At 49.3% G+C, this 23,619-nt stretch overlaps 1 long non-coding RNA gene across 1 annotated transcript; it reads left to right on the top strand.

The window, feature by feature from the left end:
- Positions 1-2,200: 2,200 nt before the first annotated feature.
- LOC120712210 lies at positions 2,201-4,227 on the top strand. The gene is made up of 2 exons (XR_005690756.1): positions 2,201-2,309; positions 2,425-4,227. It is a non-coding gene; the product is annotated as an uncharacterized LOC120712210 (long non-coding RNA).
- The last annotated feature ends 19,392 nt before the right edge of the window (positions 4,228-23,619 follow it).

Raw genomic sequence — 23,619 nt, 5'->3', positions numbered from 1 at the left:
ACTGGAGATTAATGTAATATAAACAAAATATCATCACGATAAGCAAAAGAAAGTGATGATCAAACCTAACTCTTGGCGAGCTATCCCCTCCGTATCCACCAAGCCACTGGAAAAATCAGAGGTATTCCAACCAAAATCGAGCAGAAGCTTGAAGAAATTAAGTGGAATTTGACGCGCACGGGTAATTGGCCTTCTGATATGTCTCGCATTTACTTTGATCTCATTGATTTGGCCGTGCTGATCCACTGATCCACTGATCCACATGCAGAGTGTTTGTGATGGTTAGAATTCTTCCATGCAAATTATTATTGTCTTTGTTTATTGATGGTATTTTTCAATTGTTTGCACTTGTTTGAATCTATGCTGGGGTTAACATGTTTGGGAAACAAGACGTGTATTGTTAATTATAGAGTCGGCTAATTGTTTCGGTTCGATTCAGAAAGTCTAGCATAGAGTTCGCTCAGGACTCAAGATTAGTAGAAGGCTATTATAGCCATGTTTAGAGGCCATTAGCCCATTATCAGTTGTTACTTTTGCCAATCATCCTTGAATAAACAAAAATATTGTAATGTTACAAGTGATTTTTTTCGGTAGATTTATATGAATAATATCAGTACAGTCTACAACTCATTATATTGAAATTTTAATAATTATCATGTCAACCTATCGCCCACCTTGAAAATGTTTCTCACCCGGATCAGGTCCGCCGTATTTCTCACGCTGGATCCACCTGTCAGGATGGATGGAAAAAGGGTAGACCTATAGAATTTTGGGTCAATTGCAAAACTGCCCTTGTTTTGAGCTGTAACTGCACATTTGCCCCTATTTTTTTTAACTTTGCATGTTTGCTCCTGTTTTTTGAATCTAAAGGTTCTATAAGTACAAGTTGAAAAGACAAAAATGCCCTCAACGTGTCAATTGCCTCTATTCCGTGAAGGAGAGTTAACGGTGTTAAATACAAGTTGAAAAGACAAAAATGCCCTCAACATGTCAATTGCCCCTATTACGTGAAGGAGAGAAGGGGGGCTTTTAAATAAAAGAAGAAAAGGGCAGGGGCCTTTGGGCAATTTTGCCCTTCTTCCTCCTCTCTCCTGTGAAACAGAGGGGGTGGGGCAGGGCACCGGCGGTGGCCCTCGCCGGCAGCCCAGGGCGCAGTGGCGGCGGCGGCGGCCGGGGCTTGGGGGGAAACGGAGAGGAGGCCGCGGGGAATCGATCCCCTCCCTTAATTTGGGCGGAGGCGGCCTGTAGGGGTGGTGCGACAGCGGCGGGCGGAGGTGAGCGGCGGCGGCCATGGTGGCGGCGCTGCAAGGATGGGGATGGGGCTAGAGGCGGCGGACGAGCTTGAGGAGTTGGATGGGGTCCTACCCTTGCCCTCACTTCGGGCGGAGAGGCAGCGAGGTGGCCTGACCACGGCGGCGGGCGGCGGTGGCTTCCGCCTCGCCGAGCAGCCTGCCTCCGCGCGAGTCCCTGCCCGCCTGCCGCCGCGCTGAGCAGCCCGAGCCGCCCGAGCCGCGCCAGTCCCCGCCTGCCTGCCGCCGCGCCGAGCAGCCCGCGCTGCCTCGGCCCCGCCCGCCTGCCGCCGTGCCGAACAGCCCGCGCCGCCTCGGCCCCGCCCGTCTGCCGCCGCGCCGAGCAGCCCGCGCCGCCTCGGCCCCACCCACCTGCCGCCGCGCCGAACAACCCGAGCCGCCTCGGCCCCTGCCCGCCTGCCACCGCGCCGAGCTGCCAGAGGTGCCTTCGGGCGCTGGGGCCGCCTGCACCTCGACAAAGAGCTCATGCACCCTGCCATCGACCGCGTCCACCAGGAGGCCCTGCAGCCCACCATGAACCCTAGCACCGGCGAGTGGAAGCGTCGAGGCGCAGTTGAATGTCGCGGACAAAAACAGAGAGGGAGGAGAGGAGATGTGTTATTTGGATAAGGGGTACTTTAGTCTTTCTCCCTTTTTCTCTTTTTTTGAAATATTTTTTTGGTCCTTTATTAAACTTCAGCTCACGGTGATAAGAAAGAGGGGCAGACAGTGCCTTCGATTTGGAAAAGCAGGGGTAAACATGCAAAGTTAAAAAAATAAGGGCAAATATGGAATTGAAGCTCAAAACAAGGGCAGTCTTGCAATTGTCCCTAGTATTTTTGCATGTTTGAGAGTGTTTTTGCTATAAAGTATTTTTTTCTCAACCATCCACACATACCCTTTCGCTCTACCCGCAAAAAGACCCTTTTGTTCAAATGCCACCACTGTCGCCGTGCAGGTCGGGAAGATGGTCGGGCTCGCGGTGGGTGGAACCATCATGCTCGACGCGCTATTCGCCGGGTATGTGATGACCGCTTGGTTTTATTAGGTTTGCGCATGCAATCATCATCATCATCATCTAGGATATCCATGGCCGGCCTTATGGTTTCATCGACGATGGCATGTGCATGGCCAGGCCAGTGTTGGGGTGTCGATGAACCTGGGAAGGGAACATCGGGCCGGCGCTAGCGGGGAGCAAGTACAAGGCCATGTGGGTACACATCGTCGGGCCTTTCGCCGGCGCGGTGGTCGGGGCGTGGCGTACAACCTTGTCCGCCGCACCGATAGGACCCTCGGAGAGATGACCAAGAGTGCCACACCAGCCGCGAATTGATCAACAATGAGCTACTACGACGGATCTCAGAGCGGATTGGAGTCCGATCGTGCCCACGCTCCTCTCTACTTGCCCGGTATGTTAGTATGTATACGACCATTTCCCTCGATAAAATAATGCATCGTTCTCGCTTTAGTGATCTCTTTCTACCTTTAATTTTGCAATCAGAGTGCGCTCTTTGAAATTTGAATATCTGACAAAGCACAGATATTCAAATCGTGCGTGTCATGTGCGTTCCATAGGCAGCAGTGCACATACTGTAATTATAGGCAACTTGCCGACGATTTGGTAGCTTGCCTGCTCATGCCACCCAATTAGTTTTGTTAACTTGCTCATCTGCAGGTCACGCCGATGGCATAAACAAAACAAGGGTCTGACAAAACTCTATGTGGACCATGCGCTGCTTTCTCACTATTAGCATGGGAAAATGGCAAACGGTTTACTGTGTAGTAGGTGATGACTGCTGAAGGTAGCATGGTTAATTAATGGATGGCGACATGCCGACATGTGTGCTGTTTGACTGTTAGGAGGATAGAAACCACAGTTGTAGTAGCACTGAAGCCACAAATTCTGCTAGAGATGTGCAGCTGAGCTGGATGCTCTCTTGATTGCACGCATAGACATGGGTTTAATTTAGACCATGTCACATAAAAAAGAATCTTAGCATCTAAAATTATTAAATAAAATCTAATTACAAAACTAATTGCAGAATCTTGAGACTAAACTACGAGACAAATCTAATGAGGTATATTAATCCATAATTAATGAATGATTACTGTAGCATTAGTGTAGCAAATCATGAATTAATTAGGCTCATTAGATTCATCTCGCGAATTAGCACCCATCTGTTAAAAAAATTATAAATAAATTTTATTTAATACTTCTAAATAGTAAGATTTCTTTTGATGTAATAGGAGCTAAAAAAAGCCTCCGAAAACAAACAGCACCTTACTTTCACACATGTTGTTTACATGCAACCATATTTTTGCGAAGGCATTACTTCTCGTGTATATTGACTTCCATATAATGTATAAGTTTTATTGTAGTCACTAATAAGTTCTGGATAATTACCAAAGTATATCATTGTTATTTTATTTGCAGTCCCTCATTCATCAATAACAGATGAACTTATAGGTTATATATTTCCTCTAACCAGGATGTTTCTTGTGTTGTATTTACCAAATTGGCAAAGCGCACAGGGAAGTGATATGCAATGGTTCTAATGGAGATGACAAAGGATTATTTGTTTCTTGTGTTGTATTTTTCTCTTGTAAGTGGAGTTGAATTCCATTGACAGCCACATAACTAGCCATGTCAGCAGCCACGTCATCCTCCATATCATGCTGCGCCATGGCAGCTGGCTCCTGCACTCCGCTACCACTGGCACATCCTCTTCCATTGCCGTCGAGTTGGCGGGCATAGCTTGTCAAGCCTTGCCTCCACTATGTAAGAAAATATATATAGTGACGGGCATCATCTCCCTAAGGTGACGGGCATCGTGCCGGTCATTTCTTCGGCGTCACTGTTTAGAATAAAAAGGTGACGGGCGTCTGTGTTGATGCTCAGTAATGACCAATTCTAGACGTCAACTTGATCAGAAAATCATGAGAGTTTGCATTTCTTACATGCATTATCTATCAAATTAAATCTCTAAACACACTTTACCCCTAGAGAATTGCACGGTTGTGTTTTCAAGCTAATTTGCAGGTTGCAAGCACACTTTGGTCCGAGATAAAATCACAACTAAAACTAGAGTGCAGATTTAGCCTCAATTGGACCAAGTGTAGACCAAAGATCAAATCAAATCCACTCAAGATAGGCCAAGACACGCAGGGTTAAGACAAGGCAGGACAGGACAGCCCACCAGAAGCAGTTGGGGGCGGTTGGAGCCCCTGGCAGGCCGGCCGACCAGGGTGGTCGGCCAGCCAAGCACATGGGCCCCACTACCTCGACCTTGCCATGTGGCGTCTCCTCGCTGGCTCCCAAAGATGGTTCTGCTAGGATTAGCTGCTGCTTGGTCGTAGCTCCCTCCTATAAATATGAGGGGAGGGGTGAGATTAAGAACACACACGCACCTTTCAAGTGAAGCTCAACTCACTCTTGCATTAGCTGTATAGGTTAGAGGAGTTTAGGTAAAGTCTAGTATTCATGGAGTCCCTGGAGTTGCTCGGGAGTTCTGGTATGGGTTCTTCTTTAGCTCTCTCGTATAATTCTTAATTATTTGTAATAGATTTAGACTATGGTTGTCGATATCTGCTTGAAGTGTATTCTGAGTTATTAGACTTATATTTCGTGATTTGGTTGCATTATCATTCGATGCTTGCATTGTGTGATCGCACTGTGCTTGCTATGGTTAACATATTAGCTTTAGAACTCTGACAACTACTCCGGTATTCATATGTTTGCTCTATGTGATGTCCATCCATCCAAAGGGTGGGGCTCCGCGCGGGATGCTAGAGTATCGCTTGCTAATGTAGACGTGGTGTCTAGACTAGTTAAGTGTCGCCGGATATCACCCTTTCTCACAATTTGTAGAGGTAGCCGGCAGGTGGTGACAGCCCCGTCGGTGCCTAGTAATCCTCCACGTTTTGGATTGGGGGTAGGAGCTGCATAAAGTCGTATAGTGTGGTCGGGTTATTTCCGTCCAGCTAGTAGCGGTCTCCCTATTATACCAGTTTAATCTTCTATTGATCTAACCATAAGATAGCATAGATATAGTTAGTCTAGTACCTTTGACTCGAGCTGCTAACTTCTTCCTTTCCCCCTGCCTACAGAATATATTTAGAGTTGAGTGTAACTTGTTTGTGTCACACTACCTCCTATGCAATCATTTATCTTACCCCTATTTATGCATTTGAATGTACAGTCTAGATCAGTTCATTAAGTAGCCTATGTAATTTCCATCGCCATCTTCCCTGCGGAAATATAAATGACAGGTATACTCTCAGATAAAATGCTACAGCGGTATTCTGTACGATTGCGGATTCGTTCATGGTTCATAAAATACCTACCACTCCACTTGCCGTCTGCTAGCGTCATCGCTGGGCAACAGCGGTGGGGTTGGTGGGGCTAACAACCGCCTCGGATGCAAGGTCAAGATAAATGACCTATTTATTGAGGTGGTTTGCTACCCGCCTTGGTTAATTAAATAAAAAACTTGAAATCTGTGGATAAGCTCAGCGAGCCTGAAACGAACCGGGTTTCCAGAAGAACTCGACTCTCTGTATCATTGTGATAGTCCCTGATTCAGTAGCTATCACATATAGAACTCATTTCAATTACATATTACAGGCAATACTCACAATAAAACAGTACATGGATTTATTTATTACATAATCCCAGATATTGTAGTACGAATCTTAGAGTACAAGTCCCTTGGGCTAAAGGAATACAAACCGAAAGCAGAAATGTGATCTAGTCTTCTGGTCGAACTCCATCTTCTCAACTCCTCTCCACAAGCAGCTCGGAGTGCAGCTCGGGCCGTCCTTAACTTCTTCCTCCGTTATCCTGTCGACTCTTCCGCTCGGATCCTGCATCTATCAGGCTATCCCCAAAGATGGGATAGGTTCACATCACCATTAGTATGCAAGCTTTATATGGATGCATCGGTGTAAAAGTATTGCCAAAGGTAAAGGCAGGAGTTTCCTATGCAAGCAGCAAGCAAGTACACACACGCACACACACACAAATATATATCTCATCCAAACAACCTGACACAGGCCATACCAGCACCCATCGACTCATGCCTTCAAAAGTCCATCCCATGTCAGTGTGGGAACTCCCTCTCCCGCGCCTCAATTGCTATCCGAGCAGGAAAGTAGACTAGAGGGAGGTAGAGATATCAAGTGGCACTACTCTAGAAAGTGAAGCCAGATTCAGAGTTGCACATGATCGAGTACGCGGCTATATGTATAGTTTTCACCCTACAAGGGTTGTACACCTGTACCCACTCGCCCCGACCCTAGCCAAAAGCGATCTGACTAACCCCGAGACACCGGTCTACTGTCACCAAACTAACGACTACGCCACCATCTTGCTTTCCCGGTCTAGGGTGTATCCTCCCGCGAGAGGACTCCTGGGACTGTGAAGCCTTCCTACTCGGATCTCATCGGATCCTGCTAATCGGGGGGCATAGGGTAGCTCTCTCCCACTAACATTAATACCCTATCCACCTATAGGTATGGGGTCATGCATAGCTAGCTCGGACCGGGTCCGCTCTCATAATGGATAAGTGATGTGTACGTTTGACATAGTTCCATTTTTCAGGTCCACAACTTCATGTCCTTAATCTTGCCGAGGCGAGCATCTTTGTCCAAGCGCGTATCTGTCAACATGGTCCTTGGTTGGCACCCATTACAGGTATTTCCCTCCAAGCTCCACTGAAGATCCCGAAGGAACAATCTTCCCGAAGGAAACTCGCACCCTCCACAGGTGCTCCGTAGGAATGTGCCCAACACACAATCCCCAACCGCCAATCCGAAGACCGGGAAGGTTCGATCGCCCGTGCAAAAGCCCTAGTCACTGACTCCTTATATGGTGGGCATTCACTCACGCCAATACTATCATATCACAAATTCCCACAAAAACACATTCACACTCGTGGTAGCCAAAGCATTGAATGATCAATCAAGGTAATCATGAAAATTCAATGAATTCGGTAAGTAAGTAAGTAAGTAGGCCATGCTGGTTCATCTCATCAAAACAATAAAGTGTAGTATTTCTAGCAAGCAATGCCTAATAGGTATTTAAATCGTAGATGAGCGTGAACCTGATAGGTCTTCATGGTCTTCCTCGATCTTTGGGGTCTTCTGGTCATCTGGTACGTCCTTCTGGATCTTCCGGGCATCGGGGAAGTCCTCCTGGATCCTCTGGTCGTCCGGGACGTCGATCAACTCCTTATCGTCGGGACCTAATCATAATTATGTATAAATATAGGGACCAAAGTGCAAAAATGCACAAAACTGCTCAAATAAGATCAATCACATGACAAACCTACTCTAACGGGTAGAGCATGATTTTAGAAGAATTATAAAACTGATTTCATATTTTTTTGGAGGTTCGATTAATTTATTATGATTTTTCTAGGATTAAACCATTTTTTTGAAATTAAATAAATGATCATTGGAAAAGGAAAAATACAGGGGTGACATGTGGCGGCACCAAAGCATGCCATGTGGCATGCTGACGTGACGTCCCTAGATAGGGTCGGCTTGCTGACGTCAGCAGTGGGCCTTGCTGTCATCACTCTCTCACTCTGACTGACCTGGCGATCCCACGGGACAGTGGGTTCACTATCTTTGATAGGCGGTGTCGCGGGGATTCTAGGGGTACCCACAGCCGGGTGGCGGAACGCACCCGCCTATTCCCAGTGAGGGAGTACTTGGGGAAGTACTAGGGAATGGGGCTAGATCTACGCTGAGAAAAGGGGACTCAAGAACACACGATTTAGAGTGGTTCGGGCCGCCGGAGCGTAATACCCTACGTCCACTGTGAGATGTATTGTTCTTGGTTGTGTATGAACCTATCCTCTGCTGGCCTTGGTTCTTGCTCAGCCTGAGGTTTTCTAGCGGCGTCCTCCCTCTTTTATAGATCAAGGGGGAGCGGATACATAGGGCGTGGATGCCCCGACAGGTGGGCCCAACGTGACTGTGGCTACAGCGGTAGCGAATCTTTACTGCTGCTCTCCTGACTCAGGGGGGTCTTTTCTTGTCCCGTCAACTAGGCGCTCGTTGGAGTAGCGTAGCTTGCGGCGTGGCCTGCTGAGGCTATTATGTAGCGTCATAATGGGCGAAGCTGAGCCGTCGTATCCATCTGGCAGACGCAGTATGGGCGGCGCCAGCGGCTCCACTGCCTTGGTAATACGCGATCAATAGTATCCCCTGGTCAATGAAACGCCTCAGCTTCTGTCATATCAATGCAGACGTTCACCTACTGCAATAAATGCAATGGTGGGTGAACGTTGGTATGGAAACCCAAACGGCCATGTCTTGCAGACACGTGGCGGCCCCGGACCACCCCGACGCGGGGCGTCGATCTCTTCCCTTAGCGAGGGGTCCGGTTATTGTACAGGGGGTCCGGGACCCCATGTGGGGTCCGGGACCCTGCGGGGGTCCGGTCTCCTCGGGGAGGTCCGGAGTCCCGACTGCTTGCGCATGAGTTCCTGCCTTTTCCGGGACACGTGGTGTCTCCGGACCTTTCCCAACTGAGGAACTGCCCAGGCCGCTGCTGGGAGAACAGGATTCCGGACCGCAGGGGTCCGGTTGTTTGGATGTAGTTAAGGATAACTATAAGATCCTTGCCTAGACATAGCAAGAGGGGGTACCCCAGTCCTGGGGTACCGATTGTGGCCCCCGGGCCTGCCTCGGGTGAGGTACGAACCCGCAGGTGGGGCCACCATCGTGATGAGTTCCGACGCAAGTTGATTGCGTTGGTGTGCCCACGGAGAGAGCGGGCATCCCGGACCCCTGAGGCCGGTATGCCTGTTGCTAGGTTTAGGTACTAGAGTGCTCTCCATGGGGCGACGAAGGTGTAGGCTTAGGGTACGGAACCAAGCTAAGCGGCTACACAGACTTCGGATCGCCCAGGGAGCAAGCACCGCTTCCCGGACCTGGCTTTTGTCGATCGTGGCGAGCGGTCTCCGCCGGAGCGGGCCACCGGAGTGGACTTGGAGCGACCGTGGCGAGCGGTCTCCGCCGGAGCGGGCCACCGGAGTGGACTTGGAGCGACCGTGGCGAGCGGTCTCCGCCGGAGCGGGCCACCGGAGTGGACTTGGAGCGACCGTGGCGAGCGGTCTCCGCCGGAGCGGGCCACCGGAGTGGACTTGGAGCGACCGTGGCGAGCGGTCTCCGCCGGAGCGGGCCACCGGAGTGGACTTGGAGCGACCGTGGCGAGCGGTCTCCGCCGGAGCGGGCCACCGGAGTGGACTTGGAGCGACCGTTGCTGACAATCCGATGAAGCTTGTTACCGGACCTCATAGTAAGGTGCAAAGAAACCAAGCCTTATACTAGAAGAGAGCCCGGGACCTCTAAAGACAGCAGTCTTGGATACTATAGTACTTGTAACAGGGTAGTGAAGTACGTAAACTTTAGGGTTCATTACCAGGCTAAGCCACGCGGAGCTTCTCTACCCCAGGATACAGATACCACTTCCCCAGAGCAGGTCCCTAGGGGTCCGGACCGCCTTCCAGCTAGAAGGGGTGTCTTCACCTGACCACAAGCCAGCAACTTAACTTGGATTGTTAGCAATAAGGGAAACTCCGGTCAAGAGAAAAGAATAGTTAAACCAAGGCGAATAGATGTAATCAGGGTGGAGCCTAGGTAAAACTGAAAAAGAAAGTCTCCTTTATTATTGTGGTTGTCACGGTATACATCGGAGGTCGGGATTACGAGGTCGGACCTCCACCGCTCCGGACCGCTTTTGCCTGTTTGTGTGATAGGGCCAGAGGTCGGGTTTACAAGGTCGGACCTTGACCGCTCTGGGCACACACGTAGACGCCACGCTATTACAAAGGAGGAATTCTCTTAGTTTTTTCTTAGGAGCAACCTACGGCTGCATGCTATACAGCGTGTTCTTCGGAGGTGAAGGCGCCCTGGACATGCCTGAACCGCATCATCCAGCATCACTTCGGGAGCTCGGGGGACCCCTTCTTGCCTAAGAGCTGTCACATGCTTACATGGCATGAGACAAATTCTTTGGCTTTGAATGGGAGAGGCCCCCTCCCCCTGCCGTCGCCGTTGCCGATGGAAACCAGAGCGCTTGCGCAGCAGATGGGCCGGTGCGACGCGTGGAGAAGTGCGGTCGTTCGCCGGCTTGTCCTTGGTGCTAGCGCCAGGGGCCCCCGCACGAGGAGGCGGGGTCCTGTCTGCAGCAGCGCCGAGCAACGCTGAGGTGGATCTCCGGCGCTGGAGACAGCAGGACGACACGGTCAACTTCCTCCGGGATGGCCGTCGGCTCCAGGCTCCATGTTGAGAGAAAGCCTTGAGCCGACGCCATGCCACCGCAGAGGAGGCGTGGCCGTTGCTTGAGAGAAAACCTTGAGTCGACGTAGGGGCGGCAGCGCGCAGCGGCACCTCCGCTGTGCGCTGCCACGCCGGCTCTGAGGTGTCGCAGTGGCGACGCACAGCAGGCGTCGCTGCCGTGCGCCGCCGCACCGAGGGCGTTGGAGCGCCGGTGCCATGGCATGTGAAGTGAGTGTGGCGCTGCCTTCCTTCATCTTCTCGCTCGTCGTTGCAGAGGATGAACACAGCCCAGAAGCCCGAAAATCCAGCCAACGCCTGTCCCTCCCCACGGACGGCGCCAAAATGTCGCGGGGATTCTAGGGGTACCCACAGCCGGGTGGCGGAACGCACCCGCCTATTCCCAGTGAGGGAGTACTCGGGGAAGTACTAGGCAATGGGGCTAGATCTACGCTGAGAAAAGGGGACTCAAGAACACACGATTTAGAGTGGTTCGGGCCGCCGGAGCGTAATACCCTACGTCCACTGTGAGATGTATTGTTCTTGGTTGTGTATGAACCTATCCTCTGCTGGCCTTGGTTCTTGCTCAGCCTGAGGTTTTCTAGCGGCGTCCTCCCTCTTTTATAGATCAAGGGGGAGCGGATACATAGGGCGTGGATGCCCCGACAGGTGGGCCCAACGTGACTGTGGCTACAGCGGTAGCGAATCTTTACTGCTGCTCTCCTGACTCAGGGGGGTCTTTTCTTGTCCCGTCAACTAGGCGCTCGTTGGAGTAGCGTAGCTTGCGGCGTGGCCTGCTGAGGCTATTATGTAGCGTCATAATGGGCGAAGCTGAGCCGTCGTATCCATCTGGCAGACGCAGTATGGGCGGCGCCAGCGGCTCCACTGCCTTGGTAATACGCGATCAATAGTATCCCCTGGTCAATGAAACGCCTCAGCTTCTGTCATATCAATGCAGACGTTCACCTACTGCAATAAATGCAATGGTGGGTGAACGTTGGTATGGAAACCCAAACGGCCATGTCTTGCAGACACGTGGCGGCCCCGGACCACCCCGACGCGGGGCGTCGATCTCTTCCCTTAGCGAGGGGTCCGGTTATTGTACAGGGGGTCCGGTCTCCTCGGGGAGGTCCGGAGTCCCGACTGCTTGCGCACGAGTTCCTGCCTATTCCGGGACACGTGGTGTCTCCGGACCTTTCCCAACTGAGGAACTGCCCAGGCCGCTGCTGGGAGAATAGGATTCCGGACCGCAGGGGTCCGGTTGTTTGGATGTAGTTAAGGATAACTATAAGATCCTTGCCTAGACACAGCAAGAGGGGGTACCCCAGTCCTGGGGTACCGACAGGCGGGACCTGCGTGTCAATGACAGGTAGGATCCGGTGCTGTTGAGCACCGATCCGATGTGGCTCAACTCGTGTGGCCACTCGTGCGTAGGTGAAAACAGGGGCGGCGAGTTTAGGACGACGTCGGTGAGTTGGCTCGGCCTTTCGGCCTTGCCAACGATTGGTGAAGCTAGGGTACGACGTGGATGTTCCGGCGGTGATGACGATGAGGCTTCCACGGCGGTGGAGCAGAGCCAAGGGAGAGCAAGGCTAGGTCGCGGCGGAGCGGAGGCAAAGCGGTGGCTCGGGGTTGTGCGTGCAAGGCCTGGCATCTCAGGTCCGCGGCGGCGTGGCAGGTTCACGGTGAGCGGTGGATCGACAAAATGGAGAGGTCAGCGAGGTCAAAGGCAACGTGGGCCTCCCAACGGGGTTGCAGCGGTAGCAAGCTTCGGCGGAGATTCTTCTGGGGCCGTTGCGCGTTGGGAACGTGACGCAGTTGTGGCGGCATGCACAGCGCGTCAGTTGCATGGCCGCTGCGCATCGGCGGCCGTCAAGTCAAGGCGTGCCAAGGCCAAAGACATGGTCTTTGGCCGCGGAGCGCAGCAATTGATTGAACGTCTAATGTTCTAATATATAGGGCGTGTTTAGGAGAGCTTTACTCCAAGAACTCCACCAACATGTCCTGCCAAATGTGTCTAGCTCTAGCAACTCTAATTTTTTTTTGAGCTGCTCAAAGGGTGTTTCAGAAACAGCTAGTATAAGCATTCTCATGGAGTTGCTGAATATTTACCCACCATACCACCGGTTACCTATCTCTCCTACCGGTTCACGAGCGGAAAAAAGACTTTCATCCCGTCCCCTCCCTCCCGTTATCTTGTCTCTGCGCCGGCACCGCCGCCGCCCCCGCACCGCTGTCCAAGTGCGCCCCCGCAGCGTCGGGTTGGCTGGCTTACGCACGGCCGTGTAGGGCATCGGCACCCAGCAGTTTCCACTGCAACACGCACCGGCGCTCCAGGCCTCCTCTGAGGACCGCAAGCCGGTGGGCGCGGGGTCCCCACCGCCGCACGCGGCGCACAAGATCCAACTCAAGAGCTCCGACATGAAGGAGGTGCGGCAAGGCCTAGCTTCCTTCCCTGCTCTCGATTTGGTTTCCGTTGGCCTGGCCCCATTGGCCCCGTGAGGCCTTCCTTCCCTGCGGCGAGGTGCTCGTGAGCAAAGGAGGAAGATGATAGAAGGGGAGAGGCTGACATGCGGCCCTACTGATAAGGATACAATAGACTATTCATCATAAAACATCTAATTTCTAGAACTGGAGTTATCCTATTAGCCAAACATATTTATTAAATTTATATTTTTTTTAAGTTTATAGAGTGGAGCCGCAAAAATATAGAGTTGCTATTTTGGAGTGATTTTTTTAAAGTTGGAGCGCTCCCAAACACGCGTATAGTAACTCCCCTCCTGCTGCTTCTTGTATCCCCGCGATTGATGGAACGTCTAGAGCATTTCCATACCCACTTCTTTTTCTGCTCACGATATTGTTTACCACATCCTCAGGATTTTACAGTCCTTTGGGGCAATAATTCGATAGGTCAATGGTGCGGGTCCTGCAGGTTAGATGGCGCGCAACGTGGAACACGCGGTTGGTGAAAGCGGTGCCGGGGTAATTGGTGATGGGACTGGTGGTGCCACTGGGGCCCTGCCCTGCGTGATGAGGGGGTACTGGGCAGATCCAGAACCAGGAACAGGCAGCAGAGAGGCGAGCAGAGGAGCGGGCACATGTGTGGTCCACCGTGGTGAAACCTGATCGATGACCCAAGAAAACAAGCAATTAACTAGACCTGTAAAATGTAGCCACGTGAGAAGTTTTGAGCTTTACGGAGCCGTAATAAGCGATAAGTGATGAAAGCCAACATGATGCTGCAAATTAGGGATGGATAAACTTAAAGTATTCCATCAGTAACTGAAAAGCGGTGAAACCGTCTCCTTGTAACCTCCTTTTGGCCGGTTTCACGTGGTGGTCCGAACCAGGGTTAACCGAACCGTCGGTAACCGGTCCGGTTTGACCGGTTACCGGTCAAACCGGTCCGGTCCGGTTCCGGTTCGGTCCGGTATGAAACCGGTCCAAATTCAAAATTTAAATTTGAATTTAAAAAAAATGAAAAAATCCCAAAAAATTTCTAAATATACTTCAAGGTGCAACGAATCTAATGGTGTCAAATTTTCTCCAAAATTCATTCGTTTAACATACTTTTCAGGCATTTAAAGTTAAAACAAAAAAGAAAAAGAAAAAAATGTGACGGCCCATTAAGGCCCACTTGATAAACCGGTCTAACCGGCCGGTAAACCGGTCAAACCGGCCGGTAAACCGGTCTAACCGAACGGTATACCGGTCAAAAACGGTTACACATGCGATTTTAAATTTGGATTTGAATTCAAACCGGTCAAACCGGCCGGTATACCGGTCTAACCGGCCGGTATACCGGTACGAACCGGTTGAACTGAATTTTTTGAATTCAAATTTGAATTTAACCGATTTCTACCGGTAACCGGCCAAACCGGTCCGGTAAACCGGAACCGGTGGCCGGCGGTTACCGGTTAGCGGTCGGATATGTTAACCCTGATCCGAACTCCCAAGCTCAGACTGTGTCATTAGTCTCGATGGCAGATGGCTCGCTCTATAGCTAGCCCACTGCCAATCTGCCTGGTATCTTTGGATCAGTGGCTTGCAAATCCGTACCGACATGTTAATTATATTAGTGACAGTGACTTGTGAATCGGATCCACACGTTAATAATAATAACGAGGCATTACAATAATATTATAGGAGGTTTGTCATGCTTTGTGTACTCTTTTCTTTTTCTTTATGATTTGCTTGCCTTTCAATATCAGTTGGCCGAAGCCTCAAGCATAATTAGGTCATACACGCATGTTGGAGTTACACGCCACGTCTCCGAGGCTTGCGAAGCTGAAACTTGCTTAGCTAGAATGTGTGCTACCTTATTACAATTTCTGCTAACAGAGGACAAGGGAAAAACTTGAAAGGCAAATCTAAAATAATTATTTTCTCTAAGAATAGGGTCGATGATCGAGGGTTGAAACTCCAGTTTATTCCATAGCTGCACGACCTGTAAGCAATCAGTCTCAATCACTACTCGCTGGAATCCCAACTGTTGGGTGAGTTTGAAAAAGACACCAGTACGAGTACAACACACATACACTTGAGGGCCCTCGAGGTGGTTAATTGTAAGCAACTGTAAAAAAGATACCAATATTTAGTCAATTCGCCTTCAAGAACTCCAACATTTGTATAGTATAAGAACGATGAAATATCCGTTTCAAGAAATAAATTTAACTAAATATAGTAAACTTAACTAGAAATGTATCAAATTTTAATATACAGTCATTCGTATAATATAAGAACTGAGTGAAAAGTTTGGACAGCAAAAAAAGGTATTTTGTTATTTTGCCGAGAGCCACACAATACACTCGGCAAAGGGGGGTGAATGCCGAGTGCGTCAATATTAGCACTTGGCAGAGAGGGGGGGGGGGGGGTGCCGAGTGCTGCTGACGGGCATTCGGCAAACACCAACGGGCTAAGATGGTGTCAACAGCCACTTGGATGCTGTTTGTCGAGTGCCATATTCACCACCTTTGCCAATTGCCGGTGTGTAGGCGCTTGGCAAAGATTTTGTTTGCCAAGTGTATATGTTTTGCCGATTGTTTTTATGGCACACTCGCGGTAAATCTTCTCATTGGCGAGTGCACGATATTTTGCACTCGGCAAACCCTCAAGCACTCGGCATATAGAGGGTTTTCGGTAGTGATATATACACTATAAATATCACAAATAATTGAACATTTTTCTCATTTAAATCGGGTCTGTTGTACCCGAACGCTAGACCCATCTGTTAGGATTGAGGGAGGTGAGTGGGAAGACAGATCCATAGAAGTCACATGTTAGAGATTGTTTGTGCCAAAATCCTACTCCTTCCGTCCCATGAAAAATGCAATCCTGAGTTTGAAAAAAATCCTACAAAGAGTGCAATTCTAGAGATTGGATCTCAATTACCTGCCTAATTAAGTAGTCAGATTTAAATTGCATGCCAAAACTAACCATATGTGGCAAACAAATGCGGGCATGGGAGTCTTTTCATGCACCACTAATTTGTTTGAAAAAACCTAGAATTGCACTTTTCATGGGACGGAGGGAGTATAATATTTCTCATCAATCCATCGCTTACCTACCACTATAGCTGTCCAGAAAGCCCGCAGCCCGACAACTCACCTAGAAGCCCAAGCTTTTGGCCCGGCCCAAGCCCGACCCGGCCCGCCCTCCATTGCGCCCATGTTGGCCTGCCGCTAGCTAGTGCCGGGCATGGGCCGCCATCCAAGCACGCCGGGCGGCCCGGCCCAGCACGAAGTTAGCAGACCGGCCCGATAGAAGCCCGTTAACTCCTTATCCCGTACCTAGCTTTCCCTTTCTATCCCATATTTTCTCTCCCCAACTCCCGTGACTCTGCCTCTATTCGTTTCGTCTTCCGCCTCCACGCTCCACAGCAGCCCACCCAACGATCCTGCCCTCTGGCGGCCGCGGGGTGCATGAGCAACAACGCGGATGGTGGACGCGGGGAGTAGCCAGCGGCGTGGATGGCAGCTGCAGCCCGTGGGGAGCAGGCGGCTGCGCGGATAGCGGCCGCGGGGAGCAGCCAATTGTTGGCGCCTACCAACGTCACCACTGGAATCAGTGATGAGTGATGACGCCCGCAGACGTCAATGGGGTGGCAGGTATTTCATGATAGAGTTCTAAGGCCAATATGTTAACCATCGCAAGCACAGAGAGATCATGCAATGCAAGCATCGAATGATAACACAACTAGATCACCAAGCATATATCCGATAATACAGAACATACTTCAAGTAGATATCAGTAACTATAGTTTAATTCTATTACAAACGACCGAATATTACAAGAGAGAACTAGAGATGAACCCATACCAGAACTCCCGAGCAATTTTGGGGACTCGATGACTCCTAGACATCTCCTAAATTCCATTAAGCCTATAGACTAAGCAAGAATGCTTGAGGTAATAGAGGTGAGTGGGGTGTGTGTGTGTGTGTGTGTTCATTCTCTACCCCTCCCCTTGTATTTATAGGAGGGAGCCACGGCCTCTTCCTCCAAGAACCGACATGGAAAGCCAATGGGATGCCTCCACGTGGCCAGCTGAAGGTGGTGGGTCCCATGGGCTGGTCGGCCGACGGCCCATGGCCACCAACCGCCCCCAGCTTCAGCTGGTGGGCTGCCTTGTTTGATCCCCGTTGGCCTTGGCCTGTCTTGAGTGGTCTGAACTTGATTCTTGGGCTACACTTAGTCCGTTTGAGCCTGAATCGGTGCTCTGATATTTTCTGTGATTTTATGTTGAGCCAAAGTGTGCTTGCAACCTGCATATGAGCTCAAAAACACATCTTGCATATTCTAGAAGGTAAAGTGTGATTTAGGAGTTTTTTTGGATAAAGATGCGTGTAAGGAATGCAAACTCTCATGATTTTCTGATTAAGTTGATGTCTAGAAACGGTCGTTAGTGAGCGTCAACACCGATGGCCTGAATGGCGGCCGCGGGGAGCCGGCAATGCCACGGATGGCGCCGCGGGAAGCAAGCGGTGGCACGGATCCGCAGATAGTGGCTGCGAGGAGCAGGCGGCGGCTCGGCACGGATGGCGGCCACGTGGAGTAGGTGGCGGTTTGGTGACGAGCGACAGCCGCGAGGAGCAAGCCTCCAGTGCCTCAGGCCGGCCCGGTAGCTGTCTTACCTCGGGCCGTCCGATAGCATGTCGGGCCCATGCTTGGGCTGCTAGCTCAGCCCATGGGCAGGCACGACACGCCCTGCTGAGATATTGGGTCAGGCCAGGCACGAGACGGTGAATGCCGCGCCAGGATGGGCCCGTGCTCGGGTCAGGCTGGGCGGCCAAAATGGATATCTATACCCGCCACCGGTCTCTCCCCATCCGCACTCATGCAAGACCTCCAACTCTCCCTGTTCGTCCCCGGCATGCCCCTACACCTCGTCCCCTCTCTCCTGCTCACCCATCCTCCCTCTGCTCCGCCATCCACCCCCATGCCCCACTCCACCACGCTCACCCCGTCGCAGGGGGGAGCCGTGGTGGACTCCCCACCTCCATCATCCAGAACCACCTAGGCTCCGTCGGCGATTCCACCGTTCTACTGCTGCAAAGCTCATCCACTAGTGCTAAATTGAAGATCCCACCCGGGAGCAGAAGGTTGAGGTTCTGCACTCCTACGATGAAGCTGTACTGCGCCGTGAGTCAAACTCCACCAGAATTGGAGGTGAGGGTGCGCAACGTGTCCAACTCCGCCGGAATTGGAGGCGAGGTTGATGAAGCTCTTGTGGTGTCGCTTGGCCGTTGCTGAGATAGAGCTTCTATGGTGGCGGAACATGAAGCTAGAGCGGGAGGTGGCGTCCCTGTGCGGGAAGCTAGATGCGAGGCGGCGACGAGCAGCAGTTGTACGTACATCTCCTCGAAGCAGAGGCGACCCTCCCTCAAGTGCGACAACAAGGACATCATGCTCTCCAACTGGGGCGGATCTAGTAGGGGGCTGAGGGGGCTCCAGCCGCCCCCCCTCTACTGGTTGCAGGCTCCATTAGAAGCAAAGGGGAAGAAGAAAATAGAGAGAGGAGGGGTGGGGAAGAGGTGGAAGAAGAGATCAGCCCCCCCCCCAATCTCTTGGCTAGATCCGGCACTCCCAAACCCAGCTATAAATGAGCACTTTGGCAGTTAATCGCACCAAGGTCTTGAATTTTCTGATGTTAAGAGGCGGTTAATCACAGCAAGTTGTTGGTATTCTTGTTGCACTGCTACATGCGGTTCCTAATTTCTCTGCAGTGGCAAGCTTAGTTGAAGTTGTTATGGAGCAGAGAGGAGGTATCAGTTCCATGGATGGTACGCTCAAGCTAATCGATATAATGGCTATAAGGACGCAGCACTTAGTTTGGTCATGAATAATACTCCCTCTCTATTGTAAAGGAAGTCATTTACGACATCGACATGGTCTCCAAAAACAACTTTGACTACTGACTTCTTACTGTAAAAAAATTATAAAGTATAATCAACATATACTTTTATGAAACTACATTTCAAGATGAATCAACTTATATCGCTTTTATATTTTTAAACTCAATCCAAAAGAATTTATAGATAGTCAAAGTTTAAAATATTTGACTTAAGACAAACTCAAAACGACTTTCTTTACAATATGGAGGGAGTATGGTAAACTCACCACCTAGAAGATGAGGTGAGTGTACACAATGCAATCTAATTAACCAAACACGAGTTTCACAAGCTAGGTTAAGCCTAGCACCACATCCAAACATGGTGGTACAGTACTATTGTAGCCGGGCTAAAATGGCCATAGCTAACTCCTAGCCACGCTTGGACTAAACCAAGCAACCAATCAATCACCACCTAGCTATTTGATGCAACATATGTAAGTAAACGGGTAGGCTACGCTAGCACCACTACCGCATATACCCAAGACGCTTGCGAGTAGAAGATCATAGATCGTTACCACTAGACGCGCAGCGCAGCGGAAGAAGTCGCGCGTCGATGTAGAGGAAGTAGTCGATCACGTCCCACGAACCGAGCTCCTCGTACTTGATCCCAGCAGCCGATCAGCGCAGTAGTCGCAGCAGCGCCTCCACGGAGTCCACACGTACGGGGATGAAACGCCGGGCGTCGGTGTGCTAGCACCGCACGTACGGCAAGGGCGGCGGCCAAGAGAGAGAGGGAGGGGCGGCAGCTAGGGAGGTGGCGCAGCTGAGGGTTTCGCCCCCTAGCCCCTCCCTCGTATATATAGGACGTACTAATGGGCTTCTATCTCATAGGCCCATTAGTAACCCTAATCCCTCTTGGATCAATATCCTTTTGGGCCTTTAAACCGTATTGTGATGATGGGCTCTTGGGCATATCACCAACAATCTCCCACTTGCACTAGAGACAATCATACATGCAAGCTTTCCAACATTCCAAACCCCTTAAGTGTGTGACCCGTTAGGTTCATGTGTAGGTGGTCGTGATCGGAAATCATTTCCGAATCACAAGTCAATAGCGGCACCTAGCAGGGCATAGTGACTCACAAATACACATAAAGATCATATCGGCCGAACCTTAGATATACTCATACACCGATCCCTTTGCCACACGATACCAGTCAAGCTCAAAGCGAGATGCGTGCCACCTTTGTGATAGCTCGACCATTCTCTCGATCTAATAGTGGATTCTATTCATAACTAACCTTTAGTCATCATGATTAACTCTTTAATCACTTTGGCATGGCCATGCACTTTCAAATCCAACTATCTCGAGGGGCCCAGAGATATCTCTCCCGTTATCTAGGAGGGGCAAATTCCATCTTGATCCGCTCACATCCCATTCCATGTTTCATGACACACTTGTAAGCTACTTTTGTAACTACCCAGTCACGGAGTAGCGTTTAGTAGCCCCAAAATGCACTACTACATACAGTGAGAAACAATGGCGATCTCAGGTCTAAGGAACCAGTAGGTATAACACTCAAGAACAACTGATGGCACATACAAAATAACAATCCCAACATTGTCTTGGAGTGGGTCAATCCAACACCATGTTCACCAACATGTGTCCACATCATTAATCCGATATCTCCATATCCATGATCCGTGAAACATGATCATCAATTAATGCATGTGCTAGTCTCAACGTCGTTGTTGTCCCACACAACGACATAAACTAGGGATAATTTAGAATCATATCATTGTCAACAAAGAGTTTCACGAACAAGTCACATACTTGATAATCAATGTAAAAATAATCATCCATGGAACAAATAACAATTATTTATCATTACATAAACATACTCATGACACAAAATATCCCACACACACTAGAATCACTGATGTAAGTATCTAATACCCATAGATCTCATGTGCGCCTCATGCTTTGGTTGTGGGAGAGGCTTCGTCAACGGATCAGCAATGTTTGAATTCGTGTGCACCTTGCAAACCTTCACATCACCTCTCTCAACAAAGTTACGGATGAGGTGATACTTCCGCAGTATATGTCTGGACTTCTTAGTTGTTCTAGGCTCCTTTGCTAGTGCAACGGCACCACTATTATCACAATAGAGGTCCACTGGACTAGACGCACTAGGAACAACACCCAAGTCAGAAACAAACTTTCTGATCCAAACAACTTCTTTTGCAGCTTCGGAAGCTGCAATATACTCGGCCTCTGTCGTCGAATCAGCCACCATATCTTGCTTGGAACTCTTCCAGCTCACTGCCCCACCATTGAGGCAGAAAACAAAACCGGATTGCGATTTGGAGTCATCTTTGTCTGTTTGAAAACTAGCATCGGTGTAACCCTTTACAAGGAGCTCATCTTCGCCTCCAAATATTAGGAACATATCCTTAGTTCTTCTCAAGTACTTAAGGATACTCTTTACAATTGTCCAGTGAGCTTCACCGAAATCTGACTGATACCTGCTCGTAACACTTAGAGTAAAGGAAACATCTGGGCGCGTGCAAAGCATAGCATACATGATCGACCCTATGGCTGAAGCATAAGGAATCGTACTCATCCTCTTTTGCTCATCAGGTGTCGTAGCACACTGACTCTTGCTTAGAGTAATGCCATGTGACATTGGCAAGAAACCTTTCTTGGAATCTTGCATATTGAACCGATTTAATATCTTGTCAATGTACGTGTCTTGGCTTAATCCAATTAGCCTTTTTGATCTATCTCTATAGATCCTAATACCCAGAATATAAGCCGCCTCTCCTAAATCCTTCATCGAAAAACTCTTTTTCAATGAGGTTTTAACGGCTTCAAGCATTGGAATATCATTTCCGATCAGTAATATGTCATCCACACAGGACCAGAAACACAAGTGCGCTCCCACTAGCCTTTTTGTAAACACAAGGCTCATCTTCATTCTTGATGAAGCCAAACCCTTTGACTACTTCATCAAAACGAATATTCCAACTCCGAGATGCTTGCTTTAATCCATAGATGGACCTCTGAAGCTTACATATTTTCCCAGCATTTTTAGGATCGACAAAACCTTCAGGCTGTGTCATATACACATCCTCACTTAGATGTCCATTAAGGAAAGCGGTTTTGACATCCATTTGCCATATCTCATAGTCATAATATGCGGCAATTGCTAGGAGAATCCGAACGGACTTTAGCATTGCGACGGGTGAAAAGGTTTCCTCATAGTCAACACCTTGAATTTGTCGGAAACCTTTCGCCACCAATCGTGCCTTATAGATGTGAACATTTCCATCCATGTCTAATTTTTTTTTTCTTAAAAATCCACTTACAGTCGACAGGTCTCACACTGTCAATTTGATCGACCAAGTTCCAAACTTGATTATCATGCATGGATTTTAACTCGGATTCCATGGCTTCAAGCCATTTGTCGGAGTCGGGTCCCATCATTACTTCTTTGTAGGTCAAGGGCTCATCATTTTCCATCAATAATATGTGGCGCTCCTCCGTAATAAGGAGGTTGAGCTTGTCAGTAGCGCGACGTATCCTTATAGACCTTCGTGGGGCTGGTGCCTCAACTACGGGTTGTGCAACATCTTGCACATCCCGTGGATGTTCAGTGGTTGCTGAAACAGTTTCGAGTGTTTTCTGAATTTCTTCAAGTTGCACCTTGCTCCCACTAAATCCTTTTGAGAGAAACTACTTTTCTAAGAAAACACCATTGCGAGCGACAAACACTTTGCCTTCCGCCTTATTGTAAAAATAATATCCTTTGGTTTCCCTAGGATACCCCACAAAAAAGCATTTGTCTGACTTTGGAGTGAGCTTATCTGACATCAAACGTTTGACATAAGCCTCACATCCTCAAACATTGAGAAAAGATAATCCGGGACGCTTCCCAGTCCATATCTCATATGGTGTCTTCTCAACAGACTTACTTGGAACCCTATTCAGTGTGAACGCAGCAGTTTCAAGAGCATAACCCCAAAATGACAATGGAAGATCAGCTTGGCTCATCATGGACCTAACCATGTCCAACAAGGTTCGGTTCCTCCATTCGGATACCCCATTCCATTGAGGCGTTCCGGGTGGAGTTAGCTGCGGAATAATTCCACATTGCTTCAAATGATCACCAAATTCAAGGCTCAAATATTCTCCTCCACGATCAGATCGCAGAAATTTAATTGTCTTGCCTAATTGATTTTGTACTTCATTCTGAAATTCTTTGAACTTTTCAAACGATTCAGACTTGTGCCTCATTAAGTAGATATAGCTATATCTACTAAAGTCATCAGTGAAAGTAATAAAGTACTGAAAACCACCTCTAGCTATTGAGCTCATTCGTCCACATACATCGGTATGTACAAGTTCCAACAAGTCACTCGCCCTCTCACTCTGACCAGTGAAAGGCGCTTTGGTCATCTTTCCAAGCAAACAAGACTCACATGTGTCAAATGATTCAAAATCAAATGAGCTTAACAATCCATCTTTATGGAGTTGTTCAATGCGCTTCTCATTTATATGACCTAAGCGACAATGCCAAATAAAAGTGGGATTCAAATCATTTGGTCTAAGCCTCTTAGTATTAATGTTACAGACAGATTTATCCTCAAGAACATATAATCCATTCACCAATGGACAATGAGCATAAAAAATACCATTGCAAAAAATAGAAC

This window comes from Panicum virgatum, chromosome 6K (genome assembly GCF_016808335.1).
Source record: "Panicum virgatum strain AP13 chromosome 6K, P.virgatum_v5, whole genome shotgun sequence".
In the NCBI taxonomy this organism is placed as follows: Eukaryota; Viridiplantae; Streptophyta; class Magnoliopsida; order Poales; family Poaceae; genus Panicum; species Panicum virgatum.
This window is presented reverse-complemented; position numbering and strand designations above follow the sequence as displayed.